This window comes from Mustela nivalis (assembly GCF_964662115.1).
Source record: "Mustela nivalis genome assembly, chromosome: 17".
Lineage (NCBI taxonomy): Eukaryota > Metazoa > Chordata > Mammalia > Carnivora > Mustelidae > Mustela > Mustela nivalis.
The window spans coordinates 11,109,122-11,122,312 of NC_139036.1; the positions used below are offsets into that span (position 1 = coordinate 11,109,122).

The 13,191-nt window shown below is 42.3% G+C and overlaps 1 protein-coding gene across 8 annotated transcripts in view; it reads right to left on the reverse strand.

Annotated features, from left to right (window-relative positions):
• Positions 1-13,191, reverse strand: part of SPECC1 (sperm antigen with calponin homology and coiled-coil domains 1) — a 280,480-nt gene that overhangs the window by 25,502 nt on the left and 241,787 nt on the right. The gene's annotated exons all lie outside the window — the stretch shown is intronic.

Genomic DNA, 13,191 nt, shown 5'->3' on the forward strand with positions numbered 1-13,191 from the left:
ATCTCAGTAAGAAAGGGAGGGAGGGAGGGAAGATGAGAGGAAGGGAAGAAGGAAAGCGGAAAGGAAAGATGAATTGATCATCTTAAGGGATCGTCTTAAAAAGACAGCGAATTTTCTGGATTTTATGTCCTGTAAGAGTTACCAAGGGGGGAAAAGCAGAGGAACAACCAAAAGAAACTTCTTGCTGATTATTTCCCCAAGGGAAACGGTATTTACTCGTTGCAAATTGTCTAACTTTCTCTGGGATATAAATACCTTAGCGATATTTCTGAGTGGAAAAGAATTCCAGGAAAGGAAGTCTCAGATATATATATATATGGTATATGGTATCAGATACACATAAATATATATACGGTAACATTCCAAGCACCTCCAACACACGTTAAGTTTCTACGAATGCTCAGAAGAAGATTTTGTAAGATACAGAATTTTGCCTTCAGTGCAGCAAAAGACATTTGAGAAAAGCAAATACACAGAATAGTATTTACATGAGAAGCTAACCTAATTTCAGTGACTATCCAAACATATTCCCTTGAGTGGCTGAGAGTGCTGACAAATGAAGTTCTACAAGGGTGAATGCAGAGGTTGCACTCGTAAATAACACAGGGGGACAAAAGCAAAGCAAAACCCCAGCAAGCTACAGCACTTGCTTCCAGAAGGTTCACTTCACTTGCCTTTTGTTGCCTGGAGACACCAGGGCCTGGAGGGAGAAGCTGCAGAACGCAGGCTGGAATGGGTCCCACGCTCAACCCCACGGAGGCCACAGCTGGATTCTACAGCTGTCTGACCTCATTCCCACCACTTCATCTTGTCTGAGGATCTCTAGCTTCCTCCGTTAGATTTCTGTGAATGGGTTGACTCTGTGTGCACTAAACTTAAAAGTCTAAAAAAAGTTAAAAAAGAAAAAAAAAAAAAGCCCAAAGCGTCTGGGAAGAAGTCAGGAGACCGATGAGAAAATGTAGTCTGGTTGAGTCTAGAAAGACAGTTGGGTGGAAGCATCCTCAGTGCACCTCGTCCACGGACAGGCCAAAGCTCCTGTCTTGGACAGGCCTAGAGCACCTCCCTCTCAAAGTACCCCCAAACCAACCGAACAGCTCTTCCCCAGCTAAAGATGGAAGGAAAGCGGGACGCCTGGGTGGCTCAGTTGGTTAAGCAGCTGCCTTCAGCTCGGGTCATGATCCCAGCGTCCTGGGATCGAGTCCCACATCGGGCTCCTTGCTTGGCAGGGAGCCTGCTTCTCCCTCTGCCTCTGCCTCTGCCTGCCTCTCTGTCTGCCTATGCTCGCTCGCTCTCTCTTCCTCTATCCCTGACAAATAAATAAATAAAATCTTAAAAAAAAAAAAAAAGATGGAAGGAAAGCCACATGGAGAAGGATAGGAGGGGCAGAGACATGTGTGGGAACCAAACCCTCAGTGCAGTGACCTACAAATGGGGAGTGAGGGGATCAAGGACCACATCAGGTAGCCCCCACCACTATGGTAAGAAGAACGTCCATGATGTCTGGCTTTAAAAATCAGTAAGACTTAAACCTGGGAGAGGCCAAGAGCTATAGGAAACAGACTCAACGAAGAAATCAAAGAGAAAATTCAAAAATATCTGGAAACAAGGGAAAACGGAAACAAAATAGTTCAAAATTTGGGGGATATGGCAAAAAGGGTTGTAAAAGGAAATGTATAGCAATACGGGTCTATTTCGGGAAACAAGAAAAATTTCAAATAAATAATCTAACATTATGTCAAATTAGGAACTAGAAAAGGGAGAAAAAACAAAGCCCAAAGTTAATAGAAGAAAAGAAATAATACGATTCTAGTGGAAATAACTAAAATAGAGACTAGAAAAATAGAAAAGCTCAATGAACTAAGAGCCATTCTTTTTTTTTGTTTTTTTTTTTAAGATTTTATTTATTTATTTGACAAAGATCACAAGTAGGCAGAGAGGCAGACAGAGAGGAAGGGAAGCAGGCTCCCCGCTGAGCAGAGAGCCTGATGTGGGGCTTAATCCCAGGACCCTGGGATCATGACCTGAGCCAAAGGCAGAGGCTTTAACTCACTGAGCCACCCAGGCGCCCCTAAGAGCCAGTTCTTTGAGAAGATAAAATTGATAAAGTTTCAGCCAGATGCATCAAGAAAAAAGAGGACTAAAATCAGAAAAGAATGAGAAATTACAACCAATGCCACAAAACACAAAGAATTATAAAAAAATACCATGAAAAATTATATGCCAACAAGTTGGACAACTAGAGGAAATGGATAAATTCCTAGAAACATACTATCTTCCAAAACTGAGTCAGAAAGAAATAGAAAATCTGAACAGACTGATTATGAGTAATGAAACTGAATCGGTAATATTAAAAAAAAAAAAAAAAAGAAAAAGAAACTACCAATAAACAGAAGTCCAGGACAGGATGGCTTCACAGGTAAGTTCTACAAAATGTTTATTTTTATTTATTTTTTAAAAAGAGTTACTTATTTATTTTAGAGTGAGAGTGTACCCACGGATTGGGGGAGGGGCAGGGGGAGAGGGAGAAAGAGACTCTTAACCAGACTTTGCTGAGCACAGAGCCAACGGGGGGGGGGTGTCAATCTCACCACCTGAGCTAAAACCAAGTTGGATGCTTAACCCGCTGTGAAACACTTAATGTCGCCCCTCTATGAAACACTTAAATAAGAATTAATACCTGTTCTTCCAAAACTACTCCAAAAACTGGAAGAGGAAGGAATGCTTCCAAATTCATTTCATGAGGCCAGTATTACCCTGATACCAAAACCAAAGACACAACAAAAAAGAAAATTATAAGCCAATATCCCTGATAAACATAGATGCAAAAATCCTCAACAAAATATGAGCAAACCCAGAAAAAGACAAATGCCATATGATTTCACGTGTGTGTGTAATCTAAAAAGCAAAACAAGGGCGTCTGGGTGACTGAGTGGGTTAAGCGTCGGACTCTTGGTTTCAACGCAGGGTGGCTTAGGGTCATGAGATCAAGCCCTGTGTCAGGCTCCACACTCAGCACGGAGTCTGCTTGAGATTCTCTCCATCTCTCCCTGCCCCCCCCCAATTTCTCTCTCTGTCTAAAATAAATAGATACATACATAAACAAAATCTTAAAAAATATGAAAAGCAGAACGAATAACCACAAAAGAGAAAGAGACTCCTAAATACAGAGAATGAACTGGTAGTGGCCAGAGGACAGAGTGTGGGGAGGATGGGCAAAATAGGTGAAAGGGATTAAGAGGTACAAATTTCCAATTATAAAATAGGTCAGTGCCACAAATGAAAAGTACAGCACAGGGAACCCAGTCAATAATATTCTAATAACATTGTATGGCGACACACGGTAACTACACCGATCGTGGTGAGTTGTTCAAACATTCTGTGTTATACCTGAAACCAACTCTATGTCAAATGCACTTCAAAAATAAGTTAAAAACATGTGACTAAACCCTATGCAGCAATACCTTAAAAGGATCATTTGCCACAGTCAAGTAGGATTTACCAGTAGAAGGTTCAGTATCTGCAAATCAAGCAACATGAAACAAAACGAAGGGTAAAGATCATATGATCGTCTCAGTAAATGCAGAAAAGTATCTGACAAAACTCAACATTCATTCAGGATAAAACCTCTCAACAAAGCAGGCTTTGAGGGACCCATCTCAACCTAATGAAGGCCGTATATGACAAACCCACAGCTAGTATCATACTAAATGGTGAGAAGCTGTATGCTTTCCCTCTAAGATCAGGCACAGGACAAGGGTGTCCATTTTTATTCAACAGAGTACTGAAAGTCCTAGCCACAGCCACCAGACAAGAGAAAGAAAGAAAATGCATCCAGATGGGTAAGGAAGAAGTCAAACTACCTGCAGATGACATGATACTATATGTAGAAAGCCTGAAAGACTTCACCGAAAAACCCATCAGAACTGATAAATGAATTCTGTAAAGTCACAGCATACGAAATTAATATTCAGAAATCTGTTGTATTTCTGTACACTAATAATGAACTAGCAGGAAGAGAAATTAAGAAAACAATCCCACTTACACTCGCATCGAAAAGAATGAAATAACTAGGAATAAATTTAATCAAGGAAGTGAAAAAACCTGTATCCTAAAAACTATGACATCACTGAAAGTAACTGAAGATGACTCAAATAAATGGAAATGACAACCATGCTCATGAAGTGGAAAAACTGATATTGTTAAAATGTTCATACTCCCCAACACGATCTACAGATTCAAGGCAGTCCCTATCCAAATACCAACAATACTTTTCACAGAAATACAACCAATAACCATAAAATTTGTAGGGCACCACAAGAAACCCTGAATAGTCCAATAATCTTGAGAAGGAAGAACAAGGTTGGAGGCATCACAATCCCAGGTTTCAAGATACTCAACAGACCTGTAGGAATCAAAACAGTATGGTACTGGCACAAAATCAGACATAGAGATCACTGGAACAGAATAAAGAGCCCAGAAATAACCCCATGCTTATATGATCAATTAGGAGATGAGAAGGGTCACAAAGGAGGTGAGAATATATACAAGGAGGAAAGGACAGTATCTTCAGTAAATGGTGCTGGGAAAACTGCACAGCCACATGCAGAACAATGAAACTGCGCCACTTACTTGCACCATACACAACAATAAACTCAAAATGGCTTAAAGACCTAAACATGAGACTCGAAACCCTAAAACTCCGAAAAGAAAATGGGCAGTAAATTCTTCAACATTGGTCTTGGCAATATTTTCTTTGGATCTGTCTCCTTTGGCAAGGGCCGCAAAAGCAAAAATAAACCACTGGGACTACATCAAGCTCAAAAGTTTTCGCACAGCGAAGGAAATCATCAGCAAAAGGAAACGGCAACTTGCTATGTTTGCTAATGACATATATGACAAAGGCTGAATATCCAAAGTATATAAAGAACTCCTGTAACTCAAGAACAAAACAAAACAAAAACAAGCAATCCGATTTAGAAAATGGGCAGAAAGGGCACCTGGGGGCTCAGTCGTTGAGCGTCTGCCTTGGGCTCAGGTCATGATCTCAGGGTCTTGGGATCGAGCCCCGCATTGTTGGCTCCCCGCTCAGTGGGGAGCCTGCTTCTCCCTCTGGCTCTTCCCTTTTTGGTTTGTGCTTTCTCTCTTGCCCGCTCTCTCTCAAATAAATACACAAAAAATTTTAAAATAAAAAAAATGGGCAGAGGAAATGAATAGGCATTTTCTCAAAAAGACATGAAAACATACAAATTGGCTGGCAGACGTGTGAAAAGATGCTCCGCATCACTCATCATCAGGGAAATGCGTACCAAAACCACAACAAGACTGTCACCTCACACCAGTCAGACGCCTAGTATCAAAGAGACAAGAAATAACAAGCATTGGTGAGAATGTGGAGAAAAGGGAACGCTCATGCACTGTTGGTGGGAATGTAAACTGGTGCAGCCACTAGTAAAAACAGCAGGGAGGTCCCTCAAAAAATTAAGAATAGCAATACCATATGATCCAGTAATTCCACTTCTGGGTATTTGCCAAAGAATATAAAAACAGTAATCTGAAAATAAGTATGCCCTCCCACGCTTATTGAAGCATTACTTACAATAACCAAGTTACGGAAGCGACCTGGGTAACGAAGATGGGATACATGCGTGCACGGATATTACTCGGTTGTAAAAAAGAATGAAATCTTGCTGTTTGTGACATGTAAGAGCTCAGAGGGTGTTACGCTAAGTGAGATAAGCCAGAAAGAAAAGACGAGTGCTATATAGTTTCACTTACATGTGGAATATAAAAAAACAAAGTGTATGAACAAATACGAAACCAGAAACGAACTAAGAAATATAAAGAATAAACTGGTGGCGGCCACTGGGGGAAGGGTGGAGAGATGGACAAAGGTTAAGAGGATTAAAAGCTACAGACTCCTGGGGTGCCCAGGTGGCTCAGTCAGTTAAGCATCTGCCTTCAGGTCAGGTCACCACCCCAGAGTCTGGGGATCGAGCCCCGAGTTGGGCCCTCTAGTCAGCAGGGAGCCTGCTTCTCCCTCTCCCTCTTGCTCCTCACCCCTACTCATGCTCTCTTGCTTTGTCTCAAAAAAAAAAAATAAATAAAATCCTTTTTAAAAAAGGAGGTACAAACTTCCATTTATCAAATAAATATTTCATGGGGATGAAAAGTACAGCACAGGGAATATAGTCAACAATATTATAGTGGGTTTGGGGAGTGATAGATGGTGACAGACTTCAATGGGGAGCATTTAGTAATACATACAAACAATCTAAATGTTGACTCACTCTGTCATATGTCTGAAACTAATATTGTATGCTGAATGTAATTCAGTTTAATAGTAAAAAATAAAATGCAGTTTTTTTCACTGCTGCAGGAACTTGATGTCTTGGACACACCGTGACCTAAATATCCTCGTTCTTGGGACTCCTCTGAGACTCTTGAGACATTTTTACTGTCCCAGCTGTAGAAACAGACCCAGTGAGTCTGGGGGGTGGGCGGGAAGGGGGAGTAATAATGTGTAGATCAGAGAGGACAAAAGAAGTTCATTTCTCACCAAGGTTCAGCACGTGCAGGAAGTGCCCTGGAAATACCAAGCTTATTTTGAAGATCTGGTGGAAAACATGATAGAGCATATGCACACGTAAGTGGGTCCGTGTGAAAGTGGACGTGTGAAATTGCAACAAATGCAGCCCACATTTCCTTCCCTGCGCACGGGCTTGGGGTTCGTGCCTTGCCTTGGGTAGATGTCTACACCCATCTGGTTCTAGTATCTTTGTTCCCATCTTGGGCTATCTGGTAAACATCCAGCAGTCTGGCCACCCATGGCCACATGTGGCCACCCATGGCCACATGGACAGCATAGTCCACAGTCGTAGACATAGGGTGACTCACACACAGACCACCTGGAACCCTTCTCTGCACAGCTTTTTGCTTTCTGATGCCCTCTTTCTGCCCTAGAAAGCTGCTATCTCAGCCGCCACTGATGGCTGCCTCCCTCAGCTCCGTGGGACTGCCACGCTCAGCTCCCACTCCAGCTCTCTACACTGTGACGCAGAAACTGTTCCCAAGCCGAGGCCTGCTGACAATAGGCGTCCCATCATAAGTTTCCCTTCTCTCAGACATTAGTTGTCTAGAGATAAGCTCCAGATGGCTAAATTTAAAAGCCAAAGTTAGACATTATTAGAATCTAGATAAATAGCTTTATACTCTTGAGTATGAAATAGCTTTATACTCTTGAGTATGAAAGCCACGTAAGGTATAAAACGCAAAGAGGATAAAAGGATGGAGAAAACAGATTACATAAAATTAAATTTCTGTATAACAAAATTAAAAATAATACATATACATATACAGTAAACTACTAAATCCAGAATATATTCTTATAATAAATAAGAGATAACAAGCCACGGGAAAACTGACAGAGGAATGAATCACTGAATGCACTGTAATGCACTGAAGAGGAAACAGTCAGAAACATTTGGAAAGGTGTTAGGTCTCTCCAGAAAATAAAAATAGTAACTATTTTAGTTCATCAAGTTGGCAAAAATTAAGGTTTTTCATTCACGGAGTTAATGAAGATGTGGGAAATGCGTATTCCTGTTTTTGTTTTTTGTTTTTAAAGACGGAGAGAGAGAATGAGAGAGAATGAGAAGGGGAACCGGCAGAGGGAGAAGGAGAGAGAATCTTAAGTAGGTTCCACACCCAGCATGGAGCCTGATGCTGGGCTCAATCCCACAACCCTGAGATCATGACCTGACCTGAAATCAAGAATCAGATGCTTAACTGACTGAGTCACCCAGGCACCCCAAAATGGGTATTCTTATATTGACTGATGGGAATATAAATTGGTACAGGCTTCTGGGAGGCAAGTGCAAACATATTTTTAAAAAATAAAAATATAACTTGACCAAGTAATTCCACATGTAGGTATCTATTCTAGAGAAAATTTATTCTGTTTTCTCTGCCAAAAGACACACCCACAAAAATGTTTGCTACAGCATTACTGTTCAGAATGGGGAACTAGAAATATCCTAGTCGTCTACCAATTAAGCTAAGCAAACTTGTTTTTGCTTTTCATAAACATTTTCCAAAACCGTCTATAGTACTCACTTTGGCAGCACATATATTGAAATTGGAACAACAGAGATTAGGTCTCTGAGCAAGGATGGCATACAAAACTGTGAAGTATTCCATATTGAAAAACAGACAAACAAAATAATCTAAGCTCAGTCTTTTAATCTTTGTCATTCCTGGGAAAACTGATGTTCTGGGTTTTCATGGGTCTGCTATATGCCATTTTTTCTAGATGCTTGATGTTTCTCAGTAATTACTAGTAATCTCTCAGTAATTATTACTGACATTATTATAAACATCAATCTAGAGGACTGGTCCTATACCTGTCTCCATTATCACTGACTTTGAGGTAGTCTGGGAGGGACAGAGGATAAGAAATGGATAGAGTTGGGGTGCCTGGGTGGCTCAGAGGGTTAAGCCTCTGCCTTCAGCTCAGGTCATGATCTCAGGGTCCTGGGATCGAGTCCTGCATCCAGCTCTCTGCTCGGCGGGAAGCCTGCTTCCTCCTCTCTCTCTCTCTCTCTGCTTGCTTCTCTGCCTACTTGTGATCTCTCTCTGTCAAATAAATAAATTAAAAAATCTAAAAAAAAAAAAATTAAAAAAAAAATGAAAGAAATGGATAGAGTCAAAACCCAAAAAAGATTTCAACAAGCCAGAAACAGGAAACCAAATTAAGTGCCATGACATTTTACTTTTCCTCAGTGTCTTTTTTTGTGTTTTCCAATTTTTCTACAATGACCATGTATTACTTTTATAATTAGGAAAAATATGTTATTAAAAATATTAATGACATCACTTACAGACAATTTAGGCCCATGTCAATTCCAAGGCAATGAATGAGTAAGAGCCCTACTAATTGTATGTTTTTAGGATGAAGAGGTCATAAAAAAAGATAGTTTTTGTTTTGTTTTGTTTTCCCCCAAAAATGTTAAAAAAAGACTAAAAAGACTTGGCTGTAGAGGAGGGAGGGAAGACGCAATTAAGAAGTTGCTAGAAAGGCAGACTAGAGACTTTACGTTTTTTCTTTTCCTTTTGCTATGGATTTAAGGCAGCTACAGATTCTCTGTAATCTTCCTGCTAAGGAGCAAAGTCTAATTCTCCTCTTCTGGAATCTGGGCTGCCCTTTTTGCTGGAATGGGGACGAAGCAATATTTGTGACTCGCAGGGTGGGTCGTAAGAAGCCTCCAACTTTTACTGAGTGCTCTTGGAACACTGTCTCTGGGAGTTCTGAGGCTCCTGAGGTATGTGGAAACTCAGACAAGCCAAGTACAGAGGCATCCTGGAGAGAGACTGACCAACCCCCAACTGTCCCAGCCTCTAGCCACTGGAGGCCCCAGACATGGAGGAATACAAGAGTTGACCTGTGGGTCAACTGTAGGCCTAAACTGTAGACATGTGAACAAAATGAACACTGTTGCACTGTAACCCACTAAGTTTTGGGAGTAGTTATATAGCCATAGAGAACTCAGAACATCTGACTTTACGTACTTCTTTCACAACTGTTGCAAACGGGAGAATGGACAGCAGCTTTTTGTTCCTCAAGCAAATCACTTTGGGGTTCCTTGGAACTCCTTGCCTCTTCTGACCCTATGCACCTTCCTGCTTTAATCTCATTTCTTGACTTAATTTTAGATGGCCAATCATCTCCCAAATCAAGTCTGAAAGCTTCTGTTCTCCTCTTACAGATTTAAAAAATGTGGCCCTACTCAATCTGGTCAACTAAATGTCTTCGGTCCTCTTAAACACGGGCCATGGGAACCGCATCCAGGTCTGTTTCCACCATTTGCCATATCTGTTCTGGAATACCTATGATGGGTGAAGACGGGTTACGAAGTAGGGCCTGATTACTACAGCTTCACCTTATTCTTCCAGTCAGGTTGGGCCAATGTGCCTTCATTATGACTTTCTGGAAACTTCCTTGGCCGTTTTTACTTATTCTTCTGGGTATATTTTTAATTATTTTACATTCAAGACTAAAGAAATCCTGCGGGATTTTAGTTGGAATCCAATTATATTTAGAGGAATAATTTACTTTTTTTTTTTTTAAGATTTTATTTATTTATTTATTTGACAGAGAGAGAGAGAGAGATCACAAGTAGGGAGAGAGGCAGGCAGAGAGGAAGGGGAAAACAGGCTCCTTGCTGAGCAGAGAGCCCAATGCGGGGCTCTATCCCAGGACCCTGAGATCATGACCGGAGCCGAAGGCAGTGGCTTAACCCACTGAGCCACCCAGGTGCCCATAGAGGAATACTTTACTTTTTAAATGATTTCTTCCTACTCTTTATCCTCCCTTTTGAAGGAGTTGAGGGTTTGAGACCTGGACCAGAGGAGATCAAAGGAGTAAGTCTGCTAAGGACTACAGTTTGCTTTGTGTGGCGAGGGCCAAATGAGTAAGCTACAAGGAACAACCCCTGTAGGAAACTTCTCAGCTGAGGAGAGTTTTCTAATGACAAAAGGGCTGCTGTGTCTTCAGAGCTGTGTAGGCAGATCTAGTACAACCTCTCTCCAAAGACAGAATTGAAAGGATGTTGACATCAGGAGGGTGGCCGGAACTACATCTTTCTTGCTTCCTCCTTTTTCTCCTTAAGCAAACACTGGAGAGTCCCCACCTGGGATGTTTCCTTCTTGAAGTTCTCTGGCCTTTGGCATGGTGACACTTGGGTCTAGTTTCACTGCAAATGCCCGGCTGGCTGACACTTCCTGAGCCATGTAGCCGGGTCTACACCCGGCCTGCCCAGCAGCCAACACGGGCTGAGGAAGACGAAATGCAGGAGCTTGGCACGGGAACTTGGGTTCTTCCACAACTTCTGTGAGCTTATCTCTCTACCCCTCAACTTGGTTCCCACATGATTCTCTGCCATGTTCTATCCCCAGGTCCAGACTGTACTCCACCTCTCTGGAGAAAGCACTTTTCTGGAATCTTCCTTCCCTCTTTTCCTCTCTCGCCTTTCTGTTGAGTACCTCACTGTCATTCATTTCACTCATCTTTTTGGCTTACGTTTTCTTAAAAAGGTGATGGTTATTTGCAGCTCTGCTAGTTCCCTTCATCCCAGAATTGCCCACTTTTCAGGCTCAGTGAGTGATCTGTTAGCACCCCTGAAGCCCATCCTTCTCCTGGCTGAGAGCTTATTGAAAGGCACCAGTCACCAAGGAAATGTTAAAAAAGACTTTCTTATGGGGGCGCCTGGGTGGCTCAATGGGTTGGGCCTCTGCCTTTGGCTCAGGTCATGATCCTGGGGTCCTGGGATCGAGCCCTGCATTGGGCTCTCTGCTCAGCAGGGAGGCTGCTTCCCTTCCTCTCTCTCTGCCTGCCTCTCTGCCTACTTGTGATCTCTGTCAAATAAATAAATAAAATCTTAAAAAAAAAAAAAAGACTTTCTTATGAACCATGTGCATTAATGGGTCACTTCTAGACTGGGAAAAGAGCCCAAACCATGGTTCTTAAGTCTGTATGATAGCCAGCAAATGTTCATGGAGACCTGCTATGTGTAAGGTGCTGAGGGACAGACACACGTAATAGAGTCTGGTCCCTTATCCGGAATGGTTGACCAGACAGTGGCAAGGCAAGAGGTGAGTCTGGGACCTTGAGGAGGCCTGATGTGGTCTGGACTGTAGAAAATAAACACATCACACTCATGATTCCCAGGGAGTTCTGGGAATACTGGACACAAAAGTTTATTTTCTTTTCTTGAGCTGGTTATCGAACTGAGTGAGTCTTGGCCAACCAAAATGTACATGGCTCCAGAGAACAAATCCAAATTTTGATGAACCTGGATCTTCCTCTGTTACTAAAGCAGCTATGTGACTACGACTTCAGGCAAATGACTCGACTTTTCCGGCTTCTAGATTCCTCATCTTTCCAAAGAACTGGCCAGATTGTATCAGTTGTTTTGAAATGATCGGTTGTGGGACCTGCTCTCCTTACTTCCAGCTAAAGTTTTCTGCAGAAGGTCTGGCGAAGATAGAGTTTGGAAACTATAAGATTAAACGATCTCTAACCAGCTTCTTTTGCATCTTTCCATGTCTATCCTGTCCTGCACTGTCTGACACAACAGCCCCTAGCCACATATGGCCAAGTTAGAACTGAATGAAGTCTAGAATTCAGTTTCTCAGTCATACTGGCCACCTTTGGCTAGTGGCTACTGTACTGGACAATGCAGATCTAGAACATTCTCACCATTGCAGAAAGTTCCATTGGACAGCCCTGCACAGCACTTATACAAACATGCATATATATTTCCCCTCTTTTTATGCAAATGGTGGCATGTTCTGCACACTCCTGCACCCTGCTTTTTTCCCACTTCCCGAGATCTATAGCAATAGGTCCTTCTGCTACATGTGGAGAAACAGTGATAGTGTAGAGACCAAGAGATTGGCTTCTGAAGCCAGAAGCCCCATCACTTACTAGTTGATGACTGTGAGCAATTACTTAACTTCTTTGTGTCTTAGTTTTTGTAACCTTTTTTTAAAAAGATTTTATTTATTTACTTGGGAGAGAGAGTGAAAGAGAGAAAGTGAGCACAAGTGGGAGGAGGGAAGAGCAGAGGGAGAGGGAGAGGCAGGCTCTTCAAGCAGCAGGGAGCCCAATGTGGGGCTCAATCCCAGGATCTTGAGATCATGACCTGAGCCAAGGGCAGACGCCTAATCGACTGAGCCCCCATCCAGGTTCTCCTCCAGATCCTTAAAATGGATGTAGAATAGATACTTCATAGGTTTGTAGTCAAGATTAGTTTCAAAAATAACAAGAAGAGCCCTTATAAAACTGTCTGCTGTGGGGTGCCTGGGTGGCTCAGTCGGTTAAGTGTCTGCTTTCAGCTCAGGTCGTGATCCCAGGGTCCTGGGATGGAGCCCCACATCAGGCTCTCAGCTCGGCAGGAAGCCTGCTTCTCCCTCTCCCACTCCCCCTGCCTGTGTCCCCTCTCTCGCTGTGTCTCTCTCTGTCAAATAAATTAAATCCTGAAAAAAAAGTCTGCTTTATGATAGCTCTTCCATAAGGAACTCACTTTTCACCACCATTAACCCTCCATTCTCTTCCTCAGCAGCTATGTACGGGTCTGGCACATGGATGGATACGACGGTCTCTTTAAGTTGTGTCCAGTCTTCTGTTATTACACT